This window comes from Manacus candei, unplaced genomic scaffold (assembly GCF_025592945.1).
Source record: "Manacus candei isolate 608988 ecotype Guabito, Panama unplaced genomic scaffold, ASM2559294v1 h1tg000076l, whole genome shotgun sequence".
NCBI lineage: Eukaryota > Metazoa > Chordata > Aves > Passeriformes > Pipridae > Manacus > Manacus candei.
Window position 1 is genome coordinate 2,764,485 of NW_026138124.1, and position 7,465 is coordinate 2,771,949.

Below are 7,465 nucleotides of genomic sequence, written 5' to 3' on the forward strand. Positions count from 1 at the left end.
CATTTCCAGCAGGGCAGGGATGAGGTGGCTGCAGTCCCAGACTGTTGCTCTGGGTGTTTGTGACTCAGCCACTGCTTCTGGGGAGGAGCTGGACAACCACAACTCCCCTTCTGCCTCAGTCTGCCACAGCAGGTCACTTCAGGGCTGTTTTTCCTCCAGGCTTTTGTTGTTTGTCTCTATTAAAGTTGTAAAGTGTCGTGCTCAGAGCTGTCCAGACACCCACCCTGCCTGGGGGCTCTTTCTTGGCACAAATCAAAGAATCATAAAATAGTCTCTGTTTAAAAAAGTCCTCTGAGGTCATCAAGTCCCACCAGCCCCCAGCACTGCCAAGGCCACCACTAACCCATGTCCCCAAGTGCCACATCCACATGTCTCTTAAACCCCTCCAGGGATGGGGACTCCACCCCTGCCCTGGGCAGCTGGGCCAGGGCTGGACAAGCCATTCCATGAGGAAATTTTCCCTGATGTCCAACCTGACCCTCCCCTGGCACAGCTGGAGGCCGTTCCCTCTCCTCCTGTCCCTTGTTCCCTGGGAGCAGAGCCCGACCCCCCCGGCTCCCCCCTCCTGTCAGGGGGTTGCAGAGCCAGAAGGTCCCCCCTGAGCCTCCTTTTCTCCAGGCTGAGCCCCCCCAGCTCCCTCAGCTGCTCCTGCTGCTCCAGCCCCTTCCCAGCTCCGTTCCCTAAACATTTCCATCGTGTCCAAGGTCCCCAAAAGCTCTTTAGTGCTGACACAGCCTCAACAACAGCCCCATGAATGTCCCACTCTGGGATCTTTGAACAGCCAGTCCCTAATGTGAAGCTTTTGGATTTGATATTCCACTACAAAAAATCAGTGAGGATCCTCCACAACCTGTAAACAGGCTGGTGGCACCTGCTGGCCTTTGGTGATGTGCTGAATGACTTGGGCTCCCACATGTTTGGGAATGACAGATACACCTGGAAACCCTCCTTTGAGAGGTAAAGGAAAAATGGCAAAACACCCCATTTGATCCAGCCTGGCTCTGCTATTAGAAATGCAAGGAGAGTAACCAGACACATGCAGGTAGCACCAGGATGATTTATATTATTACTCCTACAATTATTATTAGAGTTCCAAAGATCCTGAGGCACAGCAGGACCATTAGAATAAAATATGGGAGTAAATTGCAGAGGAAGGCGTGATAATTGAAGTACTAAGTGAAAACACATAATGCACAGGGAAATGCTGTGATCCAACCACGGCTTTCAGGGCTGTGAAACTGGGAGCCTTCCTGAAGAAAAGCAGGGAGCAGCTCTTTGGGAGAGCTCCATAATGCTGAGGGGTCTCTGTGAGCTTTTAAAACAGGCACGAGAAAACAATTCTGGATTTTTGGGAGGGGGGAGGGAATGTCAGTACTGGGGGATCCCGTGGGATTTCAGGGAGTTGCCAGGGCAGAGTTATCAGCAAAGCTCTTCTCAGCTCATGGATGTGATGCTGAGGGACAGGTCAGTGTGGGGCCCATCACCCAACCCTTCCATGTGGGCTGATCCAAGGGGAGGCAGAGCACTCCACAAAGTTGGTCTCTGGTCCTTGGGATCTTTGGGCAGAGCTTTGCTCACTGGCTTAGTCTCTACTTTGTGCACACCCAAACACAGGTCTGGGTGGGTTATGGGCTCAGCTCCATTAGTTTCCCAGAGGATCAGGTCACTCCTGGCTGGATTTCCCAGGAGCTGCAGGCTCACACAGGGCTGTGCTGTGAGGGCTGTGGGCATTTTGCTTCTTGGTACAATGGAAATGGGAGCAAAGGGGTCCTGGAGATCTTGTTTCTCAACCAACATCCACCAGCCTGTGATGGGAACTCACAGCCAGAGGTTCCATGTGAGGTTTCTGCACCAGGGGCTTTGAAATCCTGACCTTTCTGTGTTTAATGGGTTTTTCACACAGAAATGAATCAGAGGACAAAGGGAGAACAGGCAGAAAATGGTTCCAATTCGAGCAAAGACACAGAAAAACGTGAACTGCCCAAAGCTGCTGGAATTTGCCAGGAAAGAAGAGCAGGGCCAGAGCACCACAACTCCTCCAGCACCACAACTACAGACAGATCCCTCCTGTGTTCTCACCATTCCTCCTGCAGCTGGGATTTTTTTGTTGCCTGTCTTTTCCTGGGCCTTTAACTGGTGTGTTGCTCCTCCAGGTCCCACAGCCCTCTGTGCCAGGAGGCTCTGAGCCTGCTGGAAACCCAGGTCAGGGCGATGAGTGTCAGCACTGAGGGCTTTGCATTTTTAATCAAGGAGTAGAACTGCTCTGGCCAAGCCACGAGTGCATCCCTCCTGCCTTTGGGACGCGGGGTTTGCAGGTGAGCTCGGTTTTGTCGGCATTTATTCCCGCAGAACCTGGAATGGGGGAGGTGGGACCTCCAACTCACCCACTTTGCAGAGAGAATAAGAGCAAACCAAGCCCAGCCCGTGCCCCGGGGCTGCTCAGAGCACCGGGCATTTGCAAAATAAAGGTGTGGGTGCGCTAATCCACCATCCCCTCCCGGAGGAAAAGGCTGCTGAGGATCTGCTCAATAATTAACGCGGCCACTTAACTCCACTTAACCCAAATCGTTAATATTTACAAGCGGGGAAAGGCAGGTCGTGGCACGGAGCCCGCAGGGAGCAGAAAATCCGGGCTGGGGACACTTCCCTGATGCTCGAACCAGGGTAGACAAACTGGGAGAGGAGTGCTGGGCAAACCCAGCCCACACCTGGGTGGGAAGGTCCTGGAGCAACCCCTGGATCCAAGAGGGACCCGGAGCACATCTCCCAAATCAGGGGGCTGCCGTGCTCCAGAGCTGGATTTGATGATCCTTTGAGTCCCTTCCAACTCAGAACATTCTGTGATCCATTGGAAAAGTGGCTCCAGCTTGAGAGGGGTTTGGGAAAGCTCAGCAGGGTGGTCAGGAAGGAGGGGAAAAGCAGACACAGCTACTGCAGCTGGTTTCTCACCCCCCAGCTCATGGAATCACAGACCTTTCTCCCCAAGCCTGGAGTTGGTGGTAAAGGTTTAACATCAGAATAAATCGATGGCCATCAGGCTACAGGGGAGTGCTCAGCTCAGCACAATTAATCCAGTGCAAGGGTTTAAAATTTCATGGCAGTGCTTGTTTTGGATCTGGTCCCTCGGCTGGAGCACCCTGGGGACGGGAGCAAAGCAGGGCAGTGGGATCCAGCAAACGGGAATGAGATGGGGGTGTCAGGGAAAACATCCCCCTCCGCCCTGGCAGGATTGAAAATCCCCCTTGGGGAGCAGCTGTAACCCTTTGGAGACTGGATTTCTCAGCATGGGAAGGGTGTGAAATGCTGGATAACCCGGAGCCACAGGAACCCCGAGGTTTATGGGGACGAGGTTTATGGTGCTCCTGCCCTGGAGCTGTGTCAGGGCAGGCTCAGGTTGGATCTCAGCCAAAGGTTCTTCCCCCAGAGGCTGGTTGGGCACTGCCCAGGCTCCCCAGGGCAGTGGGCACAGCCCCAAGGCTGCCAGAGCTCAGGGAGGGTTTGGATGATCCTCTGGGGCACAGGGGGTGACTCTTGGGGCTGGGGCTGTGCAGGGCTGAGGGTTGGACCGATGATCCTTGGGGGTCCCTCCCAGCTCAGCACATCCTGTGCTGGTAAGAGATGTGATGAATCTCCTGCAGCTCCTTGTCCTTGCAGTGCACTCCAGATTTACAGCCCCATCCCCAGACACCCCTGCAAGGACACCAGCCCTGTGTCCTGGGGAAGGACAGTCCCTGCCCCTCCTCTTTCTCCTCAGCCATCAGCTCCTTCCAGGGCACTGAGACCCCTCTGACAGCCTCACCTTCTCTCAGGCTCAGCTTTCATCAGCCCAGACACCCCGAGCCCATCACTGCAGAGCAAAACCAGCCAGGAGCCACCCCAGCTTTTGGGGGACCAGCACCTGCTCACCCCCAGCCCCTGCTCCCTCTTCTCTCTTATTTTCAGACCCTTATTGTCAGGCTCCCAAACCCGGGGGCTGTGCCCACCCGTGTCCCACTGCAGCCTCCTTGTCTGTGGTCTTTAAGGAGATTTAAGGGTTTTAGGAGACTTTCAGGACTTTGGGAGCCCTCCCTGGGCCCTTCCTCCTGCACTCTTCACACAGTATATGCACACACACATATATATTTTTATCATTAACACTGATGAGATTAAGCATTTTCAATTTAACAATTTTCAGGCCCCTGAGGGCTCTCAGTTCCCTTTGCTTTCCCTCTCCCTTCCCACCCCCACAGCCCAAAAGAGCCCATTTAAAGCAGTTCCATCCACTGCTGGTCTGGCTGGAGGGACCTGGCACTGCAGGGCTCTCAGGGCTGTTGCTCACTCTGGTTTATGAAAAACAACTGCAAACGACACTTTTCAACCCATTTTATCACCCCCTCACACCCCCCCACCCTCCAAGACATTCCCTGAGGCTCATTTGAATTTTTGCCTCAAGGTTTTCGTGGGTTTATTTATATTTTTTTCCCTTGCAAACACGAAACCTGCCCTGATAAATGACACCCCTGCTTTTCTGGCTCTTCCCCTTGTCTCTCATATATTTTCCCAGCCCTTCCTTTCCCCTCCCTCCATCCCCAGGCTTGTTATCCTATGCATCATTCATCCCAACCTCCTGCCTTCTTCAAGGCAGAGCTTCTGGGAGATGCAAGATCTCCTTGAATTCCTTCTCTCCCTCTGCCTTGCCCTGATTTGCCCTCACACAGCACTTTTTCCCAGCTCTACAGCAGCCTGGAGTTTTCCTGGGAAGAGCAGGGGGGAAGGAGAGCAGCCTCAAAGCACACCTTTCACCCAAGATCTCCATGGAATTTTAACGACCAGAGCCTGGCCCTGGGCTATCCAGAGGGATATCAGTGTCCTCTGGCATTAACACACCACATCCCTGGAAACATTCCAGGCCAGGCTGGACTGGGCTTGGAGCAACCTGGGCTGGTGGGAGATGTCCCTGCCCGTAGTCCTTCAAGGTCCCTTCCAACCCAAACCATCCTGGGACTCCACGTTCTCCAGTTCTCAGCAGGGACCAACCAGAGTGTGGCCACAGCTCTGGGATAACTCAGTCCCTCCTCTCCTCTCCCCCTTTCCCTGTGTTCCCATTCCAAGCTGGATTTGCCAGAAATCCCAGGTTTCCCTTTGGTGGCACCTGCTCCAGTTGCCAGTCAGAGCTCAACACCCCAGGAAACTGCCTCAAACCCCCCAAAATGTGCTGTTGTCAGAGCAAAAATGACAGTCTTGGGTGACCAAACTGAAAGATAAACACAAGGAAAAGCTTGGGAAGGGTTTCCTGGTGCCTTGGGGAAGCCTCTCAGGTTTCTCTCAGTGCCAGCAGCCTGGGAATGTCCCAGCTCTGCTTCTGACACTGCTGAAATAGGTGAAAGCTCCTGAGATATCACCCCAGGAGAGCTCCCAGCTGGGGATTTGGCCTCTGGCTGGGAGGAAGAAGGAGGCAGAGCCATCTCCACCTCCTTTCCCCAGGCCCCAGGGACTGGGCTGGGAGCTGTTCCTCAGAGTTCTCCCTCCTGCCAACAAACACACGGCCAGAACTTCTCCACTGGGCCATAAATGCACAGAAAAATATAAAAGCAGAGCATGGCAAACTATTTCTGAGGAGACAAAACAGCTCCTCGGGTGCTTTTTGCCTGGACTGAAGGAATCAGTGAACTGATCCTTCCCCAGCTGCTCCTCTGCTGGCCGGGAGCTCAGAGACCTTCCCCAGGCACATCCATGACTCCTGTGCCTTGGAGAGTGGAAAAATAGAACTATAAGCAGGGACACACACCTGGCACACGGTTTCCAGCCTTTCTCCAGGTTGTGGGATGTTTGTTGTCCCACCAAAGCAGGGCCAGCAGAGGCTGTGGGGCTGGAGCAGGGAAAACCATGGGTGAGGTTGGATCTGAGGCCAAACCCCCACTGGAGACCTTTTGGGAGTGATGGACCTTCCCCAGAGCGAGGAGAGACACGAGTGAGGTGCCCTGGGAGGCGACTTGGCCACATCCAGTGGCAAATCCCACCGTCTCAGTGGGTCTCAGATGTTCAGGCTCACCCCAAGGTGACCCTGTCGGGTTCCACCCCAGCCTCGACATCCCACTGGAGCAGGGGGACCATCCAGCTGGCCCAGAGCACATCTCAGGGGAAAACCAGGGCTGAGCAGCCAGAATGAAGGACTCCAGGACTGCCCCAAGCCCCTGGCCAAGGGCTGATCCCCCCTCCAGGCACGGAGGGCACAACCCAGCGGGACCCCAGGCAGGGGCTGAGCTCCCAGTCCTTCCCTCAGCCTTTGCAAAGCTCAGTTCACTTCTGAGAGGATTTCAAATTAAGCTCTTTAAGCAACAAAGCAAGATTTCTCTTTAAACCTCTGTTTAATCACATAATCCTGAGGGAAGAGCTCTCCTCCCCCTGGGGGGGGAAAAAAAAAAGAGAAGTAGGTTTGCTGAGGGAGACATAATTACTTGATCCCCTTATAATTGGATGATATTTGCTGATTAAATACAGAAAGCCTTGGGGAAAGTTTGATTTTTGGATAACAATCTAAAGATCTTGGAGAAAAGATCCACCAGGAGGGTTTGGCCCCCAGGACCTCCTGGCACAGAGAAACACAGAGATCAAGGGCCACAAACCCACCCAGAGGGCCACGAGGGGGTCACTTGGAAGGCTTTAGATGGGAGATATGACACATGAAACCCCCTCAAAGCCTAGAAAACAGCCTAGAAAATATTAAATACCCTTCCTATCAAAGAATATCGAACATCTAAACAATTTCAGTCTCGTTTTCTGTCCCAGACTCTGAATTTTCTACGAATCTTTCTGAGTTTGCTCAGCACTACTCAGCTCTAAAGTGATTTCAGCACAAATATGCAAAGGAAGCAGCTTCCCAGAATATTCTGTGTTGGAAGGGACCCACAAAGACCAGCAAGTCCAGCTCTTAAGAGAGTGGCCCATACTGGGATCAGCATCACAACCTTGGCTTTGTTAGCACCAGCTGAGCTAATCTCAGTTCATGGGAGCTTGAAATGTGTTTCCTGCGTGGAGCAGGTGGCTGTGCCAATGTTCCTGCTGCACCTGGGCAAAATTTAGGATCTTGGTCTGCAAAGTTGTTAATAGAATGAGAAAAACACTTACAGCCCTGGTGGCTGTTTGTGACACCCCTGAGGGCACAGTGGTGACCCCGATGGGTGTTCCCAGGAGCTCCTGGGGGTGTTGGATGGTGGTGAACACGTGGGGCCACCCAGGACAGGTCTCTGAGGTTTCAGCTGCGGCACCTCCCGGGCCAGGGACAGCCCCAGGACCACTTGGGGGCTGCAAGGGGGGCCCAGGGGATTGTCCCCAAAGCCACCCCAGTGCCAGCAGCCCTCCCAGAGGTGAGCCCTGCAGAGCCCCTGCCCTCCTCCTGCAGCGGGGTGGCCTCGGTGGCGGCAGGACTGGGATGGGGGGTGAGCAGCAAGCAGGGCCAGCACCTTTCCCTGCTGGCTCTCCAGGG